General features: G+C 33.9%; 1 protein-coding gene across 1 annotated transcript in view; it reads left to right on the top strand.

The window, feature by feature from the left end:
* The first annotated feature begins 1,052 nt into the window (after positions 1–1,052).
* RhoGEF64C (Rho guanine nucleotide exchange factor at 64C) overlaps positions 1,053–15,212 on the top strand; it is a 599,366-nt gene continuing 585,206 nt past the window's right edge. The window contains exon 1 of the mRNA XM_069841434.1: positions 1,053–1,191. The gene's annotated coding sequence lies outside the window, so the exon portion shown is untranslated. The remainder of the gene's footprint in view (positions 1,192–15,212) is intronic.

Genomic DNA, 15,212 nt, shown 5'->3' with positions numbered 1-15,212 from the left:
AAAAGCGATTTTCGGTTTCAGGGTAGTTAATCATATATGTTAGGACCAATTATTTTTGGAAAATCGAAAATTACCAGAAAAATTTCGGCTACAGATTTATTATTAGTATAGATTATTATTATTATTATTATTATTACGATTATTATTATTATTATTATTATTATTATTATTATTATTATTATTATTATTATTATTTTGCAGAGCATATATCAACAATGAGAACTTTGTTATTTTATTTGTACTCTTATAAACCGCCACTGCAAGCACATCGTCACTGTTGAGGTAATCAATAGACGAGAGTTCTTATGTTCTGTCAAAGGTGCAACTTCATACTATTACAATATTATGTTATTATTCTTTTTTTAAATTTAATATTATCGGAAGCATAGTTGCAGTACATCCATGTGCTAACGAGGAGGTTTAGTAGGCCTAATAATTTCCCTGTACGTACAATTGTCTGTTAAATAACATTTTATTGGTAAGACGAAAGGGATTATTGCAATATACCGCAACCAATCTTATCATATTCCTTTTCTGAATGTAAAATAAATGTCACTTTTAAAAGCATGTAATGAAATTAATAAGTAAGAGAGAAACTAAGAGTAAAACTTAACATGTCTCGCGCATTTTCTTTAAAGATAACTACCGGTAATATTTTTGGATATAACGCAATACACATTGCTTTTACAATGGTCGCGCCAGCAAACCCATGGATGTATTTCACTTTGGTTTTTTGCGGAAGACTGTTGTTTATCATTGGTTACGTGAATGCCACGTGACGGAGAATGGAAGTGCGATTGGACGACAGTGCCGCCAGGTGTGAGACATGCCACACTGCTTCCATGCGAGGAATGCCTGTGTACTCTTTTCTTGTCAGTAGCGTATCGGCTAGCCAAGGAGTGTGAGTGGATGTACGTTTCATTGTTGTGTGAGATGAGTGAAGTCAGTGAATGTTACACAATTATCTGCTTAAAAGGTCTATGAACAAGGTTATCAGCTGCTAGTGCTTTAAATTTATCTTTTCCCGAAAGTGTTTTATATACAGTTTTGAGAATTGTATGTAGATTCTTGTTATTTAGTGATATTCGTGTATGAAGTACAATTTACGGACTACAGAAAATAGTCAGTGCTCGTGATAGATAACCAGTGGATTTTATTTTTTTGTGAATGGATGTATCCTCCACAGTAAAGGTAAGGACAGACTTTTACATTATAAAATATGTTATCGTGACAGAGTATAATACAGTAGGTGGGCGTAGCTACCACATCACAGATGTACTAGAAAGGTTTGAATTTTGTTTTGAATAACTTATACTGATTGTTAAGAAAACAGTGACCATTTAGAATTTGGTATCTAACTAATAATTTCATGAATTGGGACAAAAGTATTCCGATTAGACTACAGTAATTTTAAATATCTGTAAACTAGAGTTACCATATCACTTTTTCGGTGCCGAAAAGTTGTGTGTGCAAGTATTGTTTACGTGAAAATGAATAGGCCTATTTTAATTTACAGAGTTCACATTATTAATAGGCCTATCTATCGATAGATAATATTGTCATTGTGATTAGGCCTATAATAGTGTATTTTGTGCACAATTAATTTTAAGTTGTGTAGTTACGAATACTTATGTAAATTATGCCTACATATGGAAAAGGGATGTAATTAACAAAGTCAAGTTTTGACTTGTTAACTGTTAGTGTAAAAGAAGATTCGTATTATATATTAATATAATTATTTTATTATGTAGATCTATATTCTCTGATGCGGCTCAAGTACTATCATAGTTAGCCACAAATCTCGCTGATTCAGATTCGATTCCCGGCACGGAATTGAATATTTATCTTCGAATGGGGCAGGGCATGTGCCTCAAGGGATTGACTTGTACAGTTTTGGTAACATGACCATTGAGTTTCGAGTTTCCTAATTATGAATTTATAGCGTTGGTTGAAAAATGCTTATATGAGTAAAAAAAAAAAATGGGCCATAGGATCTGATCCATGGAGTGAAAGATAATACTGATGAGTATGAATTGTTACACTACTTGCAGTTAAAAATATATTGCACCATCATCGATATAGGAATAGTTATTCTATACAAATTAATGTTGGTTAATACATTACCGTTAGTGTACAATGGGTGTTGATTTTATAAAAGTTTTAACTTATAATCTCTCTACCTTCAATTCCTTAATTAATAATTTTCACCAATTTTATCGTAACCCATATCGATTTAATCATGAGTGTATTAATGAAGTCAATTGGAAAATTGACTCGGACTTTTAGGTGCGAAAAATTGGGAAAATATTAATTTTTTGATGCCAAAATTACTTTGGTGAAACTAGCGCTGAGATAGTTACGGTGAATTCGGAAGTGAAAATCATTGAATTTAGCCTATAAGAAATATTTTTTTGTGGAGAAGTAGTTAATCTTTTATGCAAGGTATAATAAAAACCTAAAGTAACCAAACCTAACCTGTCACAGATTCGTATATGCGAGGTGTATAAGCGGAATACGAAGGAACCTCAGCGCTAGTTTAGCCAGTACTTTAGCCTATAATGTGACAAAAATATTTCAATTATGTTTTGGATTATTTGTGTGAATATAAACAATATGCAGTACTCGTTATAATTTTTGCTAGGCCTACATCTCGTCAACTGCCGAAGAATTACAATAAAATATTTATAAAGTTGTCTGTCACGATTGATGATTATCGGGAACACTTCCGTATTCTGGAAAAGTGAATGCTCCACACAAAAGAAATAAGCCTGGCAAATTTATAGCTTGGCATGTCACTCACAGATCAATATTCATTTTCTTTTTGCTTGGTTATTTAATGACGCTGTATCAACTACTGTGTTATTTAGCGTCTATGGAATTGGCGATATCGAGATGGTATTTGGTAAGATGAGGAGATAAGGCCGAGTATTCGCTACAGATTGCCTATCGGTTGGGGAAAATCTCGGAAAAAGACCAACCACGTAATCATCCCAAGCGGGAATCGAACCCATTTCTTGCTGGCTGTTCAACACACTTGAAATGTTTTACACATTTCTTGGGATATTAACAACAAACATTTCTTCAAAATCGCTTTATCATTTTAAAGTCCAAATAATGACATTCCTAACATTCATTCTAGTAGAGTCCGGAGTTTCGTCTGCCTCAGCTAACCCAGATTTTTTCATTTTCACAAATTCAATTAATCTGTTCCAGAGTTTTTTTCGTAACACTTCGGACGATGATTTTTTTATCAGAGTTGACTCTTCAGGAGTATTTATACTTTATAAAGAACTACAGTATGTCGGCTGATACAAACACCCTACATAAATCTGCATTACAACAAGCTGGAAATTTAGAAGACTCTTTAGAATCAATGACGTTATAGTTACTTACCTAGACGCACAGCGAGAGCTGCTGTGCTGTACAAAATTGAATCCGTTCGCGCATCGTCATCATTGTGGCAAGTGTGGCATTTAGCAGCTGGTTGTGATAGGGGTATCCAGTATATATTTGATGAATCTATCATAATGATGCATTCTTGTAAGCATGTAAAGCTTATAACTGCATTAATCGCTTCAGGAAAGGCTCCAGCATCACTTTTCATGCCTAAATACCGATATTTAAATTATCTAATAGATTAACGTTCAATTAATCCGGGCACTAAATAGCACTTTCATGTAGGCCTATATAGAATTATTCTATCAGCATATGGCAAGAAAAATTAACACTAAAACTATTTCGGCGAACATAACTTATTGGTGGTTTTTAAAATGATAGGGGCATTATAATAATAAAATGCACTTTATTTAAAGCTTGATCCTACGAAAAATGTAGAACTACTGTCGCGATGAACTAAACTTTATCATTTAAAAGTATATTTGGTAGCATTTCTCTATGAATAGAAGTCGCAGGACCAGACAATGTAACTGTTCACACGTCTCTGATACTATTATTTCTGAATACAATTACGCGATCATTTCCAAGAGAAGATTGAGGGTAATGGAAGACAGGAGCGTACGCAAGGAACGGGGATTACCGGATTTGAACCCCTCCCTTGAACTTAAAAAAATGATATTTAGATTTGATTATTTTTTTAATCCATAATCGTTTTCCCTTCTCTAATTTTGTACCTACTGTCAGAGTAACAAAATCTACATCGATATAAGGCATAATAGTCCTACCCCTCCTTCAATATATTCATAATACCAGTTTCATTCTTCATCCTTGACAAGTTCCATGCTCCATTATTGTGTTCAATAATTAAATTTATTTCAATATATTTGATTGTTTGCATGGATTTTTATGTTATATAAAGTAAAGTGTCATACCTATCATACACAAATATTATAACTGTTGACTAATATATATATATATATATATATATATATATATATATATATATATATATATATATATGATTACCTTGTAAGTGTAATAATGACACAAACATTTTTATTGTACAAAATTAAACAGAAGTTAAAATTTCTTAAAAATTAGATGACTGTGAAAAAAAAAAAAAACAATTTTCAAAGATTTTATAGGGATATTCATGAATATGTTCTATTAGAACATAGTATAATATTAATACATAGGCCTATACCTAATAGTAATAATAATAATAATAATAATAATAATAATAATAATAATAATAATAATAATATAAATTTAAAATACAACCCCCCTCTTGAAAAATTATGCGTACGCCTCTGATGGAATATGAGATACGAAAAAGAATGAACAGATTACAGTTTAGAAAAAGAAACTCTTGTTTTGTAAAAGAAAATGTAACAGATATGCAGTTATAATATCTAACTTACCCGTAAAAGCGGAAAAACTTGACTAAGGAACTAAAGGAAAAACTGATTAACGAAAATTTGGATGACACTGTAAACAGCAATTTTTAAAATCTGATGCTTGATTTAATAGAGCTACATTATTCCATAATAATAATAATAATAATAATAATAATAATAATAATAATAATAATAATAATAATAATAATAACAATAATAATAATAATAATAATAGAAATAGACCTAAATTATTATTACAACAATAATAATAATAATAATAATAATAATAATAATAATAATAATAGAAATAGACCTAAATTATTATTATTATTATTATTATTGTTATTATTGTTATTATTATTATTATTATTATTATTATTATGTCATCCAAATTTAATATATTCTGAAGTAAGGTTTATGAATTGATTAATAACATTCAGCAGAACAAAGTTTTTATTTTTTTAGGACAGATAGTAAACCAGTAGGCCTAATTTTCGTAACTCATATCCGTTTTTTTTTCTGTTACTTCGTTTTTCACAATAACGATTGATATATGAATATCAAGAGGATTGTTAGTTTCGACAAACATACCGCAATATAAAATTATTTATCAGAGTATATACTGTACTTTATTTCTTCAACTGCAGCTGGTAGGCCTTCGTATGAAACTTTATTAATGCAATGCAATCCAGTTGTATTGGTTTTATGAATCGTATTGTGTAGTTATTAATTATTTTAGTGTAATTTGACAGTTTATTATATTGATATGCAATATTTAAGAGTCCGGATACTTATATTTGTGACATTTGTAGCTATAAACTTGGTCTGCTAGCTTGAGCTGCCAGAGATATGGCGTCGCGCGCAATGTTCTATTTGCCCGGTTCTCTATGGTCTGCGCAGCTACTGGTGCAGGGGCTTGTTTAGAATAACCTGGAACTGAATCACTAATTTCATATTTCTTCGCCATAAATGGAACTCAGCGATGGATTTGTTGTCAGCTAGGTGTTATGTAACCTGTGACCGCTGTTAGCTCTTATTGCTTTCCCATAGAGTTGGCAGTAGAGAACGCGTCCATCTGAACTAAAAAAAAACAAGGGCGCCCACAGAGTTCAATTGCTACCACTGACATTTTTTTACGCGTTCTTTCTTTTACTTGTTGGATACATGTTTTCTTAAACCCTCGGTAAACAATTCAACGAAAGCGAGTGCTTTAAACTATGAATGCGTGCCTAGCGCGTATGTGGTGTGCAGACGAAACTCTTGACTTCATTCACGGCCGAGTGGATGTGCTGCATGTGCATTGTCAGTAATTTGTTATGTTACAATCACTGCTCACTAAGGATATGCGAATATAGGCCTACTTGTTTGATAGTGTGAAAAGACAAAAAACTGAAGACAATACCATGTATCACATAACGACCGCTGCAAAATTAAGAATCAGGATGATGGATGCTCAGACTTGATGGTTATTGAAACAGACAAAGACCTAGAATCTAACGGCCAGTTTTGAATTATGATATATAATTTTAAATTAAATTTTAAGTTTCGGGTAAAGGTTTCAGAACTGGCTATTTTCATGTTCAATTTTCTCTCTCATCGTACATCCGTTTCCTCTAATTTTCTAACCATCTTGCTACCACTGAGATTGGATCCTGCAGGCGCTCTTGAAAAAATATCCTTAAATTCTGCAACATATTGCTGTAAACGATAACTTGTCGATGATTATCTGAAATGGGGATTTTGTTGAATATTATTTAATGAAAACTGAATTTTTATGTATGTATACGTGAATGTTTTCTGTTAGCCTACATGAAAGAAATAAAAAATTAGTTTTCATATGGATGTGTGATCTTGTCCGAAAATTAAAACTCAGTTACGAGTTTCTATTTCAGTGGAAATAAAATATTTATTTAGGTACTACCTAAAAATCGTACCCCTACTAATAAAAGATGTTCCATTCAGTTAGAGTATTACACCAGTCAGGAGCATGTAAAAGTGGACGATTCATATTATTTTCAGTGCTGGGTATTAGTTTGAATGCATATTCTTTATCTGATGAAATGAAAAAAAAAATATATATATATATATATATATATATATATATATATATGTTTTGGCCCTAAGCTATGTTACGAACTGCACATGGAATTCTTAATTTCGGCTCATGACAAAGATTTCGGGTACAGTCATCATGTAATTTTGCTGATTTAAGATGTCAATTTTTATTAAGCCACGAATTTCGAGTTCCTGGGTTTGATTTCGAGAACTAGTAATATGCCTACACATTGGGATATTCTGTAATTTTCTTCATGCGTCCTACTCGTATTATAGGGTGACAACAGACTAAACATAGTGCTTTCGTTCCTGATTATCGCATTTTGTCATACTTTCACGCCCAGTAATTGATAACAAGAACCGTGATAGAGATTGACCTGAAATACATTAACGAAGTACAAATACAATAGTGCTGTATTACACTATCTAGAGTTAAGCGTATGTCACAGGAGCAGAGTCTTACTTTTCAAGGCCTACTCGTTCCACGGTCAGACATTAAACGTTATCGTACTCCACAGGGGTTTCTTGTGCGTCCTTACTGCGAGATGACATCGAAAGAAATAGATTTCATGTAGTTTTGTGATATGTCCGGTTTTTACGTATGCTGATGTTTAAATTATCGACGAAATAAAATAGACAATACTCAGTCAGTACCAGAGGTTCTATTCTAGTGAAAATGACAGTACAGTTAAATTTTCTGCCCGGGAAGTTGATAGTTTGCGCTGATAATGGACCTTCTGTGAGCCTGCAAAATGTGTGTTAAAATGTCTCTCAAATGACTTTAATTCTCGGTTGCTTCTTATGAACTTAATAATGTACATAAGTAGCCTACATTTTTTCTTGGCTAATACATGTTGTTTTAAACTTCAGGTAACGGACGCACGGTCGGGGCAAGTTACCTGGTTGAGATTTTTTCCGGGGTTTTCCATCTACACAATATGAGCAAATGCTGGGTAACTTTAGGTGCTGGACCCCGGACTCATTTCACCGGCATTATCACCTTCATCCCATTCAGACGCTAAATAACCTGAGATGTTGATAAAGCGTCGTAAAATAACCTACTAAAAAAACATCACTGTCACTATACATATATCAGAGTGTCCTATAATGATTGATTGATTGATGATATCATGAGGGCTGAATCCTGACATTTAGGCTTCCGGAATGGATCCTTGCACTTCGGCCGTTTAGGCCCATTGTACGTCCTACATCAGTATTGCCATTGACAAAAATAAAATATACCAGATCTCACGGAAAATTGTATAGTGGCACAAAAAACTTTTCCCTTACATTTTTGTTGTATCTTATTTTTTGACTATACCGTGCAGGCTTTGCTTAATGGTAACTTTTAGTTGTCATGGTAATATTTTACACTGCATAGGTACAATCAGGGCATAGTTAAAAGTGTAAGGAAACATTTTTGATGTCACTTTATCAAACTGTACTTTCTTGTTTACTTAATGTACCAAGTTTACCAATATTTTGCATCCGCCCAACAAACTACAAATTCTGGGAAAAGGCATTAATACATATCTAACAGAAAACTAAAATTTGTCGTTGTCCCTTAACTATATTTACAGTAGGACTAATAAGAGTTTTTTTTTACATATAACCATTGTTGTGTCATGGTGATTTCGATTAATTATACCTGATTTTTTTTCGAAAGACGGGACATGGCACTTCGCGGCCATACTTGAGAACTACATTTGTCTATTTGTCTATTTGAGCGACCATGCTATCTGCTGATGAGAGATACCATTTGACGTTAGATGTCTGACGTTTAACATTCATTGACAATTGGCGCGAATTTATAAAAGAAATACAAAAATTGACAGAATGAAACACGAAACGAATTAATAGCTGACATTGTGTGCATAGCAACAGGTCTCCCACGCTATATCGTATTCAGTAATTGCTTTTCCGATCGCAGCGCTGTCATGTAGGCCTATGTATCATCACGTCAACAATAGAAACCTATTTTCAGGAAAACAGCAAAGAAGAAGAGCACTGAAGAAAAGAAAAATTTTAATCTGAAAAAGAATTAATGTATATTCCCAATTATTAGATTTATTGTATTGCATTTATTTACATTACATGGTATTCGTACATCGCTTCACAGCTAGGATATGGAACTTATTTACAAAAAAAAATTGGCTTGCAAAGAACCCGCAGGTTCATTGCCGCTCTCACATAAGCCCGCCATTGGTCCCTATCCTATGCAAGATTAATCCAGTCTCTATCATCGTATCCCACCTCTCTCAAATCCATTTTAATATTATCCTCCCATCTATGTCTCGGCCTCCCCAAAGGTCTTTTTCCCTCCGGTCTCCCAGCTAACATTCTATATGCATTTCTGGATTCGCCCATACGTGCTACATGCCCTGCTCGTGTCAAACGTCTAGATTTAATGTTCCTAATTATGTCAGGTGAAGAATACAATGCGTGCAGTTCTGCGTTGTGCAATGGAATATGGAACTTGTCAAAAGAATCTTAATAGTAGGCCTACTATAATAAATCTTGATTATTATAGTTACAGTCTAGTTGAAATAAATACAGAAGAGTTTTACTATATACTAGTACAACACAAGGAGTTAGTATCGATACTTAATATAAGACAGAAATATTCATGCAATGTTGTTGAATATCATAAATTCACGTATAGAATAGAAGGCGTGAGAAATTAGGTACTTCTTTAATTTGACCCTAAATAATCGTATGTTTTGAGTTTGATTTTTATATTCATAGAGAGGGTATTAAAAACTTTTACTGCCATACAACGCATTCCTTTGATAACGCTATAGATTTGCCGATGGAGTATAAAAGTCAAGCTAAATAAATACCATTGTTGATCACTGACAATAATCATGCTGTTTCTATCAGTAATTTAAGATTTAAGAGGTTAATAAAACTGTCAGTTTTCCAATTATAGAAGAAAAAAGTACAGATAGTATAACTTATGTCAAGTTGTACCAAAAAATAAACTGTATGTTCCAGCGTACAGACCATTTAAAATTGTACCAAATCCGTACAAAAGTGCCAACACTGTCGTACATGTGCTGATTGTCTAAATGCGGAAAGCGGCCTGGGGTGTGTAACAATAAATCTATGTCAATTTGTGTTATCATTTCGAGTTCAACGCACAAAATAATAATAATAATAATAATAATAATAATAATAATAATAATAATAATACCTATATATATTTATTTACTTATTTATTATGAGCGATCTAGGTAATATTAAAATGTATTTTGTCTGGCAAACATGAAATTCATTGATTCGACTGGACAGCTTATGATTCATGAGATGTAACTAAAATTTTATTTTGTTTGGCCACATGAAATGATTAGTACGAATTCCGAAGACCTAATATCACTTCAAAATATATAGTGTTTACTTATTAATTGTTGCTGCATTATTCATTATTATTGTTTATTATTACTAATTTGTCCCGCGCCGTGGCGTCGTGGTCTAAGGCATCCTGCCTAGGACCCGCATTACGGAATGCGCGCTGGTTCGAGTCCTCATGGGGGAAGAATTTTTCTCATGAAATTTCGGCCAGTGTATGGGATCGGTGGCCACTCAGCATCGTGATGCACTTGGGGAGCTACGATAGGTAACGAAATCCGGTTGCGAAAGCCAGTTATAACGGCTGGGGGGGGGGGATCATCGTGCTAACCACACGATACCTTCATTCTGGTTGGATGATTGTCCACCTCTGCTTCGGCATGTGGGCATGTGGGCATGTGGGCGCGAGGCCAGCAGCCGGCTAGTCGGTCTAGGCCCTTCACGGGCTGTAGCGCCACGGATTATTATTATTATTATTATTATTATTATTATTATTATTATTATTAATATTATTACTAATTTGTTACAAAATTTCAAATAACACTCGATAGTAGGCCTAACACGAAAAATCCCTGTGGTCGAACAACATAGGTGGATGAAGAGGGAGTGGAGAAAGATATACTTACAATGGAAGAAAGATTAGTGTAGACGAAAAATAAGAGTAGGCGAAAAGATAATCGACGGAACTCATGTGGACGACACATCTGAGAATCGCATGAATGTATGTTATTATCCAATAATTAATAATAAGAATGAATGGTGACAGTGTCAGAAAATTGCCATTTCATTTATTCGTTTTTTTTTTTCTTCTATATTTTACTTTTCATCCGAATATGAATAAGTTCAGTGTCGTAAACTGTTATTTTCAAAATAATAAGAATAAAGGATAAGATTGTTTACAGAAAAATCTTATGTTCTATTATGCATAAAGTAAAGGAATATTGTGTTATAATGCATTATTTGCAGAAATAATGGTTAATAATATATAAGCGAATAGTAATAGATCAATCAATGTAAGAGGTCAGAAAGAGGAAGGCTATGTCGTCTTTGATACGAGCTTACACGAATTGTGAAGGAATCGCTGCGTCTCCAGGCAGGCCTGCGTGGGCTCCGCGGGCCAGCGATCTCGGGCTCAGTGGACTAGGTTCGTTGCATCGAGCACGAACACTGAAGCAAGAGTTCACGGGAACCGCGCGCGGGTAGGCTTACTGCTGTACAGGTAATCGTTTCATACTATAGAACGTCTTTCAATCGGTTGGAGGACCAGTCTGCCCGTGATTTTTTAGTAGGTTATTTTACGACGCTTTATCAACATCTTAGGTTATTTAGCGTCTGAATGGGATGAAGGTGATAATGCCGGTGAAATGAATCTGGGGTCCAGCACCGAAAGTTACCCAGCATTTGCTCATATTGGGTTGAGGAAAAACCCCGGAAAAAACTCTCAAACAGATAACTTGCCCCGAACGGGAATCGAACCCGGGCCACCTGGTTTCACAGCCAAAAGCGCTGACCGTTACTCCACAGGTGTGGACCTGCCCGTGCTCATCTCTAAAATATACCCAAAGATCCTACACTCGAGATATGTCCACAGATGTTAAAACATGTGGGGGGGGGGGTGAAACGTATTTTACGGATGTATAGTCCCAGAAAGAACAAAAAATGGCCCGACTCTTGAAGCCCCTTATAAAGCACGATTCACACCATAACGATTTAGCCTAATAGTAATATGCGTTACAAGAGCGGTATGTTGAAGTTTTCATGTTCGAGGAAAAGTTTGAAAAAGCGAAACGTAGTTGAGCTTTTTTAATTTCCGAGAATTGAAAGAAAACATACCGCTCTTGTATCGTACATTATTTTGTGCAAAGATCGTTTATTACATACCTGAAAGAGGAATTTCTAATTAGTTGCAATGAAATCTCCATCTTGGTTTCTGTTCAATGACGGCAAATTTGCAAAACAAAAATATCTATCTTCAACATTGTTGCTTTAAAATGTTTTCTGTATTTACTATACTCCAGTAGTCCGTGATCACGTCTGTCTCCCCCCCCCCAATCTATAAATGCGAACTTAAAACAAATGTTACATGCATCACGAATGCAGTAACTTTAGTGGAGTTGTAGAGTTTATTTAATTTTTGCAAATATTTAAAAACAATAATTAACAGTGCAATTTAGGTGAAATTGCAGGGGCAAGTTTCCAGTTTATAATTATTACTATATTGAACGTCTCTAAAATAATGTGTTAAAAGCCTAAAGCAGTAAAATCAATATGTCACTTAAGCGGTAAGAAGAGGGAAATTGTTATGTGTGTTAGGTTGAGAATACTGAATGTGGAATTTTAGACTTACCGCGGATTGGTTTTGTGCGGAAACAAGCAAATACGCACGATCTCGCACAAAAACAGTTTTCAACACGTATGAGTATTACTTGAGTAGGCTAGTACTACAGGAAGGTATTTCACAACTAATGCAAATTAATCTGAAAATAAGGTGAAATTAATGGCTAAGGACCATTATTAAACAAACACGATACAGTACAACTCCGATTATGACAATCTGTCGCAAGAATTTTAATAGCTCTGTGTTAGTCTGCTTGCTCGCAAACTAGAAAGTTCAGGGTTCAGCTACCGTTTAGGAAATAATTTGGTTTTTAATTAATTAATATGCAGGTTAATTTGGTTTACTATGGGTGTAATTCTGTTTTAATCCACGATTTATAAATATTCATCTGCTCTTAAGCATAGATCAATATTTTGACTACACCTTTTCAAACACCTTTCGAGTTACAACAATCGACGTAAAATTAATCAGTGTTGCCAACAGTTGTTCATATAATCTCGCTAGATGGCTTTCGAAAACCCGCAATTTTCTAACAAAAATCTCTAGATTTTAACGCGTATTTATTGTTATTCAATTTAATAACAGTAATAATAATAATAATAATAATAATAATAATAATAATAATAATAATAATAATAACAACCATAGGTCAAGGTAGAGCATCCACCTGCCAATGTAACGAATATTGCACACTTTTATCATTACCAATGTGGCACTTACATTTTATTTCTGTTCGATTGTTAGAATCGACCGGTATTAAACTTGAAAAAACAACAATAACGCTAATATGAATTTCATTTCAGGAAATTTAAAGATTAAAAACGCTTGTATTCCCGCTAAGCGGGATAATATAATTTTACCCGCGAGACGGTTGTCCAAAAGGCTAGATTTAGCGGGAAAACCGCTCAAATGACAACACTGAAATGAATTTCAATAACTGCCAAAGCGATCTCGTGTGTATCACAGCTTTGGAGCACTGAGCATGCGCAATGCACTAAGGAGAAGCCTTGATTGTGGACACGTAGATGCTTGCCATGCGAGGAAGGGAGAAACGGACGAGCACAAAGACACGCCGCGATGTTGTGGCTTTATGTGATTAAAGAGCAAACTTCTTTACTACCCTTAAGTTCATTTAAGGTTATTAAATATTATTTATATTAATGAGTTCGCTCAATTCAGATATTTGTGAAAGGGGTTCGCGAGTCGAAAAAATCTTGGAACCACTGATTTAGAACATAATTTATTTAAAAAAAAAATGCGATGGTGACGATGTTGATTATATTTCAATAATAATAATAATTGCGATAATTATAATCTACTTTTAAGATACATAACAAGTGTATTTTTGAAAACAAACTTCATACAATTTATGATTGCGAGATTATTTCAACATAAATTGAAATGACAATTCGAGTGTTATTGCTGCTATACATTGTGACCGATAGTAAGGTCTGCTAGCAGATAATGTGAAAAAAAAAAACTTACAGTTTGGAAGGTAACTGATGTCCTAATTCCTTACAATTCTAAATAATGTTTCTGTATAGTAAAAATAGTTGCGACTTTTTTTTTTTTTAGTTGGCCAATATATTTTCCTTCAGTATCGCATCATATTTGTTACTTTTGACGAACTCTGTAGCTATGTAGTGCATACTTCATGGCACTATCTGACAGTATGTCTAACTTCCTGTAGTACAAATCTAATAAGAATCTGCCAATTGCTTGAATGCTAACTCATTCAAAGAAAATATAGCAACAGTAAGCATTAGGTTACAATATGATATCCTACTGCATGTTGTTGTAACAGATATTGAGTAGATCTACAGAAGGTATCGAAGGAAGTGGTAACGGTCTCCGTAAAGTGTGTCGGTTGTGTATTTCCATGGCTTGAGGAAAATTATGCAACATCCTAATCAGAATTGTCACTTTCAGCTAAAGAGGTCGATACCAGTTTTTATAAATGATTAAAAAAATCAACTCTCTCCTAGAGTTTTGAATGCGTTTACCTCTACTGATACCAGTCTGTAAATTGCAAATATTCTCACGTATTGGCGAGCCGTGCAGTTACAGAAGCTCTTATTACGTCTTAAACAATTATATTTTAGTAGAAAGAAGCAGGAACCTTCATATGCCTACTGCCTATTAAAGTATTGTGTTATAATGAATATTTTATTTCATAATATGTTATTTTCGCCACTAAAATTTGTAAACTCCGAAGAATAAGTTTGTAGCTTTTCATGTGCGAGTCCAGAAAAACGAAGTGTACACAAAATAGGGAAATAAGATTTCCTGGTCTGTTTTACAGTACATAGAATTTCATTTACGTCCGTGTACATATGTAACACTGCGGTATGTAATATGATGTATGTATGTATGTATGTATGTATGTATGTATGTATGTATGTATGTATGTATGTGTGCACTCGTATGTACGCATTGAAAAAATTGCTTATTATTATGCTGATTCTATGCTATCTACTGTAGGTCTAAGTCTCCACTCACGTAAAAATATGATGTGTTTATATGAAAAAGAAACCAATCAAAATACAAAAACATCAATGTATACGTATTATAATGAAAACGATGGGCGCGATGCCAAATAATGAACAACCCAGTTCCGGCAAGCCATTAGTACGCAAGCTGTTCTCGTAAAATTATTTTATACAGTTACAATCTCTACT

Source organism: Periplaneta americana, chromosome 12 (genome assembly GCF_040183065.1).
Source record: "Periplaneta americana isolate PAMFEO1 chromosome 12, P.americana_PAMFEO1_priV1, whole genome shotgun sequence".
NCBI classification, from domain to species: domain Eukaryota; kingdom Metazoa; phylum Arthropoda; class Insecta; order Blattodea; family Blattidae; genus Periplaneta; species Periplaneta americana.
This window is presented reverse-complemented; position numbering and strand designations above follow the sequence as displayed.